The following is a 13072-nucleotide window of genomic DNA, read 5'->3' as shown; positions in this document are numbered from 1 at the left end:
TATCAGGCAGTATCCAAGGTGGATGTTCCATTTGGAAGAGATAAATTGTGCAGCTGTTAGAGAAAATCAGTGTTTCATGAAGCAGGAAGAGTTGATTAAACTTTTCCAGATCCAGTAATTAATATCCATGGTTATAAAGTAACTTTAGACTTTATCATTTTAACTACCCAATAATTTGAAGGAGCAGTAGTGTTGGTCAACATCAGTGTCTACTATGTGGTAGTGTGTGTGTTCTGATATAAATGAATGAGTCAGTATCCCAGTTTATACATTAGCTACCAATGAGTTCATTCTCTGAAAATATAATGCATAGCCACAGAATTGGCAAACAATTTGCTGTATTCAATGCTGGAATTTGGTGAACCCTAAAGTATTCCAAAGCAGGCACCAATCTCTTTTGTGGCCATCACTCCTTTGATGCAAGAAGGATTAATAGGACACAGCCTCAGGCTAAAATTCTTTGGGTAAGTGATACCACATTGTTTTACAAAATACTTTTTAATGTATACAAATGTACAATAATATTAACATCTGTTTGTTGAGTATTAAATCATTGCAGGTTCCTATATAAATTAGATTAATTACTCCATAAGTGACATAGAGCTTCACAAAATTTGTCTGAAGCAGACACTGTTATTAAGACTTACAAAGACAAAACTATTATTATTATCTTCATTCTAGTGGTGAAGTTATGGGAAGCTTAAGCACAGTAACTGGCTCAATATCACAGCTTGGAAGTGGAAGATCAGGTTTCTAACTAGTAGGGAATTCAGTGGAGTTTATATATGTACATATTTAATTCTTACATTCAAAACTATTTACTTGGCAAAACTAAATCAATGCAAGTGTACCTACCTATGTACTAACATAAACACAGAAAATAAAAACAAAATAAAATAAGCAAAAATATTTCTGTGAGCCAATGTATCTAGTGAGAATGGAATGGGAGGTATGACTGTGGTTTTCTCAGTATGTTTATTTGGCCATATGCTTTCCATCCTACATTGATTTTGGTGGTTGTTAAGGATGAGTATTTATCTTAGAAATCATCCTGAAAATAAGCTCACTTCTTCAACTCACACATATAAAGAACAATGAAGGTTATTTGAATGTAGTATTTTCACTTTATGCACTACTTGTTTCTGAGGCATATGCTGTTTATATTTACACACATAATTGCTATGTGGAAACATACAAGTTAGAAGATGTAAATTATATTGCTTTGTATGCAGAGATAGGTCATATCTATTATGACTGACATCTATATAAAAGAGTAGTAAACTCACATTTAAATTCTCTTTAATAGCTACTAAAAAAGATAATTATTAACTCAAGTAAGATATTATACATTGATTACAGATGATAATAGGTGAATATTGATCTAGTCTGAATCTCTATTTTGGAATGCCGACAAATGAAGAACTATCATGTATTGACAGACTCTAATAAATATAATGAAGGCAGAAGATTTTAGTTAAGTGGAGAAAAGCTTACGTTGACAAAACAAATAATTCCTCTTGGTTGTGAACAGAACTGATGTTTAATCTTCAGCTATTGACTATTTCATGTTAGAAGTTTTCGTTTTATCCTGCAGTGGTTAAAATAAATTATTTATATTAAAATTAATTGTAGTGTAATAATAAAGATTTGCATTTGTATGCTATGATATCTATAGCAATCCCAATAACCATTAGTGGTTTACGGTTCTTCACTATCCCTATCTTTAAATAAATAGTTCTCAAAATTTTTTTAAATAAAACATTTTAGTAGTCAGTAGCAGGCAAAGGACAAAAATGTATCATAAGGGAAAAGTGACAGTAGAGCAAAAGAGGAACAGAAATAATACTTTGTAAGTTTTAGTCCAGATTTGAATACATGTCTCACTGGCTCCAAAGCCTAAGTTTTATCTGCTATAACCCAGTTCTTCTGAGAGGAGCCCTTTATTGAACTGCATAAACTCAATATCATCATTGTTGTTGTTTTCCTAGAGCAAGTATTCTACAGTAAAGAAAATGTTATTTGAAGGATGGCCTGAAATTTAAGAGCCAACCTGATGACAGAGGTGTTTTAAAAGCCAACACATTTTGTCTGTTATATATGTGGAGATAAGCCTGCTCCTGTGCAATTAGTAACAATGGTGATGAGAAGAAACTTTAAAAATGGGTAAAGAAATACAGTTGAAAGCATAAGACATGAAATATTCAAAATAAAAGGATGGAAAAGTATACAGAAGGCAAACAGTACCCAAAATAAAGCTGATGTAGATGTAGCAATGACAGACAAAATAACCTTTGGATCAAAGTCCTTATTAGAGATGAGAGACAAACTACATAATTATGCATAGTACAGTGTACAAGATGATAGAATAATTCTAAACTTGTGTGTACTTAATAAAGCAAATGCAAAAAATATAAAACAGTATTAATATTATGAAATAGGAGGACAGATCAAGAAACTGTTTCAGATTAAAGAAAAACTAGACACATGAGATTAATACAATGCATGACCCTGGGTTTGATCCTACATCAAGAGAGAAAAACAAACTGTTACAAAGGATCACATTGGACAATCAGTGGAATTTGGATAAGGATTCTATCAGCCTCATTTCCTGAATTTGCATTATTGTGGTGATGTAAAGATTATTTTTGTTTTAAAGAAACAGACACTGAAACATTTAGGAGTGAAGAGACATGCTATCTGTAATTAATTTTTAAATGGTTTATACACACGAACACAGGGGAGAAAGAAAGAGAGGAATAGAGGAAAAGAAATAATGTGGAAATTTTTTAAAATACTGTATCTAGATTTTCATGGGTTGAATAGTGTTCTCGTCCCAAAGGATATGTCCAAATCCTCACAACCAGTACATCTGAATCTAATCTTATATGGAAATAGGATCTTTACAGATGTAATTAAATTAAAGATCTTGAGATGAGATCACTCTGCATTTATAGAGGGTCTTAAATGACCAGTGTTCCTACCAGAGAAAAGAGAGGGAGATGATACATGAAGGAATAGGAAATAAGGCCATGTGAGTATTCATGCAAATACTGAGACAGTTTTTTTTTTAAAGCATATTTCCCTTAAGATCCATCCAAAGTGTGTATATGCATGGTGTGGTCCTATTTACTTTGAGTAGTATACTATGTGAACAGGATGAAAAAATAAGCTACAGACTGGAAGAAAATATTTTCCAACCAACCACACATACAACAAAGGACTTGCATAAATAATACATAAAGAACTCTCAAAAGTTTACAATAAAAATATCTAAATAAACAATGCCATTAGAGAAACACAAAAGACCTGAACATACATTTCACCAAAGTGGTTATGTAGATAGTAAATAGGTGTTTGACATCATTAACCTTTAGTGAAATGTAAATTAGATTAAATGTAAATGTAAATTACAGCAATGATAGTGCATCTATTAGGATCACTTATACATTGCAAGTATAGCCAGCAGGGCTGAACTGCTCACATTCCCAATAAGCCTTACATCTTCCATGTAATTATCTAGTATTTTATTTCCATTTTTATATCCTTAAAATAAGGCTTATGGTATTATTTTGTACATTCAATATATTTTTACATTTAAGCAATTGTCCAGCAATTACTTTTTTCATCATTCTTTCTTGCAGCTCTGTTTATGCTTTATTTCCTTCTCAAAGTATATTCTTTAGAATTTCCATTAGTGCGGGTCTATAGTTGGCAAACTCAATTTTTATTGTCTAAAAATGTCTTTATTGTCTAAAAATTGTCTAAAAATTTAGCTATGATTCTCAAATAAAACTTTAGCTAGGTATAAAATTTCATGTTAGCAGTTTTTCTCAGCATCTTGAAGGTATTATTTCATTTTTTATTATTTTTCTTGAGGAATGTGTACTCAGTCTAAGTAACATTACTTTCAATGTGAATGTTCTTTTAATTAGGGCATTTTTAATATCTTCTTTTTGTTTTTGTGTTCTATAATTTCACTATGATCTATGCAGACTGTTGGTTTTCTTTTTTTTTTTTCTTTTTTTTTGAGAGGGCATCTCTCATATTTATTGATCGAATGGTTGTTAACAACAATAAAATTTTGTATAGAGGAGTCAATGCTCAATGCACAATCACTAATCCACCCCAAGCCTAATTCTCAACAGTCTCCAATCTTCTGAAGCATATGAAGAGGTTCTTACATGGTGAACAAATTCTTACATAGTGAATAAGTTCTTACATGGTGAATAGTACAAAGGCATTCATCACAGAAACTTTCAGTTTTGATCACACATTATGAACTATAAACAATCAGGTCAAATATGATTATTCGTTTGATTTTTATACTTGATTTATATGTGAATCCCACATTTCTCCCTTATTATTATTATTATTATTTTTTAATAAAATGCTGAAGTGGTAGGTAGATGCAAGATAAAGGTAGAAAACATAGTTTAGTGCTGTAAGAGGGCAAATGTAGATGATCAGGTGTGTGCCTATAGACTAAGCATTAGTCCAAGCTAGACAAGGGCAACAAAGCATCCACGGATGCAGAAGATTTCTCTCAAAACAGGGGAGTTGAGGTTCTAAGCCTCACCTCTGTTGATCCCCAATTTCTCACCTGATGGCCCCCCTGCGACTGTGCCTGTCTTAGGTTGTTCCTCCCTTGAGGAATCTTACCCGTCTCTGGCTAGCCAGTCATCTTCTGGGGCCATACAGCCATACAGGGAAATGTAAAGTTGGTAAGTGAGAGAGAAGCCATATTGTTTGAAAAGGTTAGCTTTTTACTTCTTTGCAGATTTATGCCCTGTGGCTTCTATGCCCAGCATTTGTCTTGAGGTATCTTTACCACTTGGAGGAATTATGACACTTGATAAATTCGATATGAGGCACGAATTCTATTTAAGTGTTGTAATTAGGAAGGAAGAAGAAAAGCTATAGAGGTAGCAGACAGAAGAAAACATGGGAGGATTGATTATTTCTTTGACATATATTCTTGTAGAGTAACTTAGGCATGTATAGGTTTTAAACTACTAATTAAATTGCACACACACATTAACATAAAAGGAATACAGTTACATAACCAAAGCAGATCTATAATTACCAACCATCTCCAGTGAAGCCAAGAAAACCAGTTAGGCACCATAGGCATTTGTGAAAATTTGTCTATGATATGATGGATATTGTCCAACTGTACTTGAACAGTCTGAGAGAAGTCAGACAAATTAAAACAACCCATTCCTGGGAACTTTCACATCCCATATATTCTTTTAACAGTAGATAGTCTGTAGTTGTAAGATTTTGGAGTGCTACAACTTGCACTTCTCCTAATTCTTGGTTGAGTTCCAACAGTATAGATCCAGTCAAATTTGTTGTTTTACTGAAAGCACAGGCCAGCATAGATATCTCCTTCTTCATTCCAATGGCAAGTCCAGGGAACCGGTGGGATGGATGCAGCTACAACTGCAGCATCGCCTGGATCTTTGTTGAGTTTTTTTGATGATCATCTTCTTGTATGAGTCTTCTAGAGAGTGCTGATGTTGGAAGTTCTTCATATCATATCTAAGTTCATTTTCTGGGTAGCCAAATTAGGCTTTGATCCTTTGTATAAATGCAAACAGACCCTTTGCCCACACTTTGATATGCCCTTTATACCATTGTGTAGAACTCATTGGAGGTCACCACACAGGAACTGCTTTTTTTTTTTAAGAGAAAGGAATATTATCAGAAAAGTGTACCTCCATAGCCAATCATATGACACCCTTTAAGTGATCAAAATTAAGGATATTTAAAGCATGCATTAATCATTGATTTACAGTTAGTTTTATCCTATCAAGGAGTAATCCCCTTTTACTTTCATTTTTTTTATCTTTGATCTACACTTACATAAAGAATATTATGTTTTCTAGGCTCTCCCCTATATCAGGTACCCCCTATAAACCACTTTACAGTCACTGTCCATCAGCATAGCAAAAAGTTGTAGAATCACTACTTGTCTTCACTGTGTTGTACAGCCCTCCCCTTTCTCCCTCCGCCCCCATGCACGCTAATCTTAATAACCCCTTTCTTCTTCCCCCCCCTTATCCCTCCCTACCCACCCATCCTCCCCAGTCCCTTTCCCTTTGGTACCTGTTAGTCCATTTTTGGGTTCTGTAATTCCGCTGCTGTTTTGTTCCTTCAGTTTTTCCTTTGTTCTTATACTCCTCAGATGAGTGAAATCATTTGGTATTTCTCTTTCTTCGCTTGGCTTATTTCACTGAGCATAATACCCTCCAGCTCCATCCATGTTGCTGCAAATGGTAGAATTTGCCCTCTTCTTATGACTGAGTAGTATTCCATTGTGTATATATACCACATCTTTATCCATTCATCTACCGATGGACATTTAGGTTGCTTCCAATTCTTGGCTATTGTAAATAGTGCTACGATAAACATAGGGGTGCATCTGTCTTTCTCAAACTTGATTACTGCGTTCTTAGGGTAAATTCCTAAGAGTGGAATTCCTGGGTCAAATGGTAGGTCTGTTTTGAGCATTTTGATGAACCTCCATACTGCTATCCACAATGGTTGAACTAATTTACATTTACATTCCCACCAGCAGTGTCAGAGGGTTCCCTTTCTTCACAACCTTGCCAACATGTGTTGTTTGTCTTTTGGATGGCAGCCATCCTTACTGGTGTGAGATGATATCTCATTGTAGTTTTAATTTGCATTTCTCTGATAATTAGCGATGTGGAGCATCTTTTCATGTGTCTGTTGGCCATCTGTATTTCTTCTTTGGAGAACTGTCTGTTCAGTTCCTCTGCCCATTTTTTAATTGGATTATTTGATTTTTGTTTGTTGAGGCGTGTGAGCTCTTTATATACTTTGGACATCAAGCCTTCATCGAATCTGTCATTTACAAATATATTCTCCCATACTGTAGGGTTCCTTTTTGTTCTATTGATGGTGTCTTTAGCTGTACAGAAGCTTTTCAGCTTAATATAATACCACTTGTTCATTTTTGCTGTTGTTTTCCTTGCCCGGGGTGATATGTTCAAGAAGAGGTCACTCATGTTTATGTCTAAAAGGTTTTTGCCTATGTTTTTTTCTAAGAGTTTTATGGTTTCATGACTTACATTCAGGTCTTTGATCCATTTTGAATTTACTTTTGTGTATGGGGTTAGACAATGATCCAGTCTCATTCTCTTACATGTAGCTCTCCAGTTTTGCCAGCACCATCTGTTGAAGAGAGTGTCATTTCCCCATTGTATGTCCATGGCTCCTTTATCAAATATTATTTGACCATATATGTTTGGGTTAATGTCTGGAGTCTCTAATCTGTTCCACTGGTCTGTGGGTCTGTTCTTGTGCCAGTACAAAATTGTCTTGATTACTATGGCTTTGTAGTAGAGCTTGAATTTGGGGAGTGAGATCCCCCCTACTTTATTCTTCTTTCTCAGGATTGCTTTGGCTATTCGGGGTCTTTGGTGTTTCCATATGAATTTTTGAATTATTTGTTCCAGTTCATTGAAGAATGTTGCTGATAATTTGATAGGGATTGCATCAAATCTGTATATTGCTTCGGGCAGGATGGCCATTTTGACAATATTAATTCTTCCTAGCTATGAGCATGGGATGAGTTTCTCCATTTGTTAGTGTCCCCTTTAATTTCTCTTAAGAGTGACTTGTAGTTTTCAGGGTATAGGTCTTTCACTTCTTTGGTTAGGTTTATTCCTAGGTATTTTATTCTTTTTGATGCAATTGTGAATGGAATTGTTTTCCTGATTTCTCTTTCTATTGGTTCATTGTTAGTGCATAGGAAAGCTACAGATTTCTGTGTGTTAATTTTGTATCCTGCAACTTTGCTGTATTCTGATATGAGTTCTAGTAGTTTTGGAGTGGAGTCTTTAGGGTTTTTTATGTACAATATCATGTCATCTGCAAGTAGTGACAGTTTAACTTCTTCTTTACCAATCTGGATTCCTTGTATTTCTTTGTTCTGTCTGATTGCCGTGGCTAGGACCTCTAGTACTATGTTAAATAACAGTGGGGAGAGTGCGCATCCTTGTCTAGTTCCCGATCTCAGAGGAAAAGCTTTCAGCTTCTCGCTGTTCAGTATAATGTTGGCTGTGGGTTTATGATATGTGGCCTTTATTATGTTGAGGTACTTGCCCTCTATTCCCATTTTGCTGAGAGTTTTTATCATGAATGGATGTTGAATTTTGTCAAATGCTTTTTCAGCATCTATGGAGATGATCATGTGGTTTTTGTCTTTCTTTTTGTTGATGTGGTGGATGATGTTGATGGATTTTCGAATGTTGTACCATCCTTGCATCCCTGGGATGAATCCCACTTGGTCATGGTGTATAATCCTTTTGATATATTTTTGAATTCGGTTTGCTAATATTTTATTGAGTATTTTTGCATCTACATTCATCAGGGATATTGATCTGTAATTTTCTTTTTTGGTGGAGTCTTTGTCTGGTTTTGGTATTAGGGTGATGTTGGCTTCATAGAATGAGTTTAGGAGTATTCCCTCCTCTTCTATTTTTTGGAACACTTTAAGGAGAATGGGTATTATGTCTTCTCTGTGTGTCTGATAAAATTCTGAGGTAAATCCATCCAGCCCCGGGGTTTTATTCTTGGGTAGTTTTTTGATTACCATTTCAATTTCTTTGCTTGTAATTGGTTTGTTTGACTTTTGTGTTTCTTCCTTGGTCAGTCTTAGGAGGTTGTATTTTTCTAGGAAGTTGTCCATTTCTTCTAGGTTTTCCAGCTTGTTGGCATATAGGTTTTCATAGTAGTCTTTAACAATTCATTGTATTTCTGTGGAGTCTGTCGTGATTTTTCCATTCTCATTTCTGATTCCATTGATGTGTGTTGATTCTCTTTTTCTCTTAATAAGTTTGGCTAGATGCTTATCTATTTTGTTAATGTTCTCAAAGAACCAGCTCTTGGTTTCGTTGATTTTTGTTATTGTTTTATTCTTCTCAATTTTGTTCATTTCTTCTGTGATCTTTATTATGTCCCTCCTTCTGCTGACTTTAGGCCTCATTTGTTCTTCTTTTTCCAGTTTCGATAATTGTGATGTTAGACTATTCATTTGGGATTGTTCTTCCTTCTTCAAGTGTGCCTGGATCACTGTACACTTTCCTCTTAAGACTGCTTTCGCTGCATCCCACAGAAGTTGGGGCTTTGTGTTGTTGTCATTTGATTCTATATATTCCTTGATCTCTATTTTGATTTGTTCGTTGATCCATTGATTATTTAGAACCATGTTGTTAAGCCTCCATGTGTCTGTGAGCCTTTTTGTTTTCTTTGTAGAATTTATTTCTAGTTTTATACCTTTGTGGTCTGAAAAATTGGTTGGTAGAATTTCAATCTTTTGGAATTTACTGAGGCTCTTTTTGTGGGCTAGTATGTGGTCTATTCTGGAGAATGTTCCATGTGCACTTGAGAAGAATGTATATCCTGTTGCTTTTGGATGTAGAGTTCTATAGATGTCTATTAGGTCCATCTGTTCTACTGTGTTGTTCAATGCCTGTGTGTCCTTACTTATTTTCTGCCCGGTGGATCTATCCTTTGGGGTGAGTGGTGTGTTGAAGTCTCCTAAAATGAATGCATTGCAGTCTATTTCCCTCTTTAGTTCTGTTAGTATTTGTTTCACATATGCTTGTGCTCCTGTATTGGGTGCATATATATTTAGAATGGTTATATCCTCTTGTAGGACTGAGCCCTTTATCATTATATAGTGTCCTTCTTTATCTCTTGTTACTTTCTTTGTTTTGAAGTCTATTTTGTCTGATATTAGTACTGCAACCCCTGCTTTCTTCTCGCTGTTGTTTGCCGGAAATATGTTTTTCCATCCTTTGACTTTTAGTCTGTGCATGTCTTTGGGTTTGAGGTGAGTTTCTTGTAAGCAGCATATAGATGGGTCTTGCTTTTTTTTCCATTCTATTACTCTGTGTCTTTTGATTGGTGCATTAAGTCCATTTACATTTAGGGTGACTATTGAGAGAGATGTACTTATTGCCATTGCAGGCTTTAAATTCGTGCTTACCAAAGGTTCAAGGTTAGCCTCTTTCATATCTTACTGCCTAACTTAGCTTGCTTATTGAGCTGTTATATACACTGTCTGGAGATTCTTTTCTTCTCTCCCTTCTTATTCCTCCTCCTCCATTCTTCATATGTTGTATGTTTTGTTCTGTGCTCTTTTTAGGAGTGCTCCCATCTAGAGCAGTCCCTGTAAGATGCCCTGTAGAGGTGGTTTGTGGGAAGCAAATTCCCTCAGCTTTTGCTTGTCTGGGAATTGTTTAATCCCACCGTCATATTTAAATAATAGTCATGCTGGATACAGTATCCTTGGTTCAAGGCCTTTCTGTTTCTTTGTATTAAATATATCATGCCATTCTCTTCTGGCCTGTAGGGTTTCTGTTAAGAAGTCTGATGATAGCCTGATGGGTTTTCCTTTATAGGTGACCTTTTTCTCTCTAGCTGCCTTTAAAACTCTTTCCTTGTCCTTGATCGATGCCATTTTAATTATTATGTGTCTTGGTGTTGTCCTCGTTGGATCCTTTCTGTTGGGGGTTCTGTGTATTTCTGTGGTCTGTTCGATTATTTCCTCCCCCAGTTTGGGGAAGTTTTCAGCAATTATTTCTTTAAAGACACTTTCTATCCTTTTTTCTCTCTTGTCTTTTACTGGTACCCTTATAATACGGATATTGTTCCTTTTGGATTGGTCACATAGTTCTCTTAGTATTGTTTCGTTCCTGTAGATCCTTTTATCTCTCTCTATGTCAGCTTCTATATGTTCCTGTTCTCTGGTTTCTATTCCTTCAATGGCCTCTTGTATCTTATCCATTCTGCTTATAAATCCTTCCAGGGTTTGTTTCACTTCTGTGATCTCCTTTCTGACATCTGTGATCTCCCTCTGGACTTCATCCCATTGCTCTTGCATTTTTCTCTGCATCTCCATCAGCATTTTCATGATTTTTATTTTGAATTCTTTTTCAGAAAGACTGGTTAGTTCTGTCTCCTTCTCTGGTGTTGTCTCTGTTATCTTGGTCTGCCTGAAATTTTGCCTTTTCATGGCGATAGAGATAGTTTGCAGAACTGGCACGAGTGATGGCTGGAAGTACTTCCCTTCTTGTTGGTTTATGGCCTTCCTCTCCTGGGAGAACAGCGACCTCTAGTGGCTTGTGATGGGCAGCTGTGCACAGACAGGGCTTTTGCTTCCTTCCTGGTTGCTATGGAGTTTATCTCCACTGTTGCTGTGGGTGTGACCATAAGGGGGCTCCATGCTCCCTGCCTCCCAGGGGGTTAGAGTGCCCAGAGATCCCCAGATTCCCTGCCTCTGGACTAAGTGTCCTGCCCTGCCCCTTTAAGACTTCTAAAAAGCACTCCAAACCAAACAACAGCAACAACAACAAAAAAATTAAATCAATAATTAAAAAAAGAAAGATGCACAATTTTCTTTCTCCTCAGGTGCCAGTCTCAGGCACCCGCTCACTGGTCTTGCTGCCCTGTTTCCCTAGTATTGGGGTCCCTGTCCCTTTAAGACCTCTTCCAAAAAGCACTCGCAAAAAAAAAAAAACTGTCACTCCCGTTTCTTTGTTCTCCAGCGTCGGCCTCAGGCACCTCTTCACTGGTCCTGCCACCCTGTTTCCCTAGTATCCAGGACCCCACGCATGCACTGTGTCTGCGCTCTGGTGTTGATGGCTGGAGCTGGGTGTTCAGCTGTCCTGGGCTCCTTCTCCCTCCCTGTGACTCCTCTCCTCCCGCAGGGACCTGGGGGGAGGGGCACTCAAGTCTTGCCGGGTGGGAGCTTGTATCTTACCCTCTTCGGGAGGCGGTGGGTTCTTGCAGGTGTGGATGTGGTCTGGATGTTTTGTTGTGTCCTCTGGTCTCTATTTTAGGAAGAGTTGTCTTTGTTATATTTTCATAGATATATGTGGTTTTGGGAGGAGATTTCTGCTGCTCTCCTCATGCCGCCATCTTGACTCCACCTCTCTGGTTTTCTTTTTTTATATGCTTAGAATTTCTTTGGAATTTCTGAACCTAATGACTCATAATCTTAATTCAAATTTTTTCTCTATCATTGTTTAGTTTTTCTGAAACTCCAATTATTTGTATGTTAAATATTCTCATCTTATTTTCCAAGATAGAAACTCTTTTTCATTCTGCGTATTTCTTTTTCCCTTTGTGCTATATTCTGGGAGAGTTTTTCAATTTTATTTTTTAGTTCACTTATTTTTTTTTAGGTAATTTAATTCAAGTGTAGTCTCTAACCCAAACATTTAGAATTTAATTTCAAAATTTATAATCTTTGTCTGGGTGTTCAAATTTGTCTTTTAAAAGTAATATCTTCTTCTAATGCCACATTTTACATGCTTTTGTAGAAAAGAGTAATTAGCAAAGTCACATTTAAATTTGTAGGTAATTTTTAAGTCTTTGGAGGTTAAGAAATCTTTGATGACCTTTGATATTTGTAAAGTGATGAGAGAAAAGTATAATTTTCAAGGAAGCAGTGGGGAATGAGTGGTTCCTAGAGAAAGTAAAGACCTCCCTTTCTAGATATTTCTTAGTGAAGTAAGATTAGAGGAATGGTCATGTGTATTTTTCACTGTTAATACTTCAGTGCTACTATCACTGTGCTAAGCACAGTATCTGGTAAAAATAAGTATTCAATAATTTTTTTTTGACAAACAAATGATTGAATGACTATAAGACAATAGTAAAGATAGGAAGGTAATTTATGGGTGAGTGGAGAATAGTGTAAATGTTAGTATTATTATATGCTCCTAATAATATCAAGAGGGTTGTAAGAACCTACACGCTAAGCCTAAACACTGTGACTGCCCGCTTTAACAGAAGAATTAAATAAGATCAAGTGTCAATTAGCATAAAATTAAAAATGTCCAAGATACACTCAGAAATCACTTGTCATATGTAGAACCAGAAACAACATAACTTAACTGAGAGAAATAAACAATAAATAGAAGCTAACATTGATTCCATACTCAACATAATACTGAAGTATAGTGTCAATACTAAGAACTGACAAAGTCTCAAATAATCATCACTCATGCATTGCTGTTAGGAATGAAAAATG

The sequence above is a fragment of the Manis javanica genome, chromosome 2 (assembly GCF_040802235.1).
Source record: "Manis javanica isolate MJ-LG chromosome 2, MJ_LKY, whole genome shotgun sequence".
NCBI lineage: Eukaryota > Metazoa > Chordata > Mammalia > Pholidota > Manidae > Manis > Manis javanica.
This window is presented reverse-complemented; position numbering follows the sequence as displayed.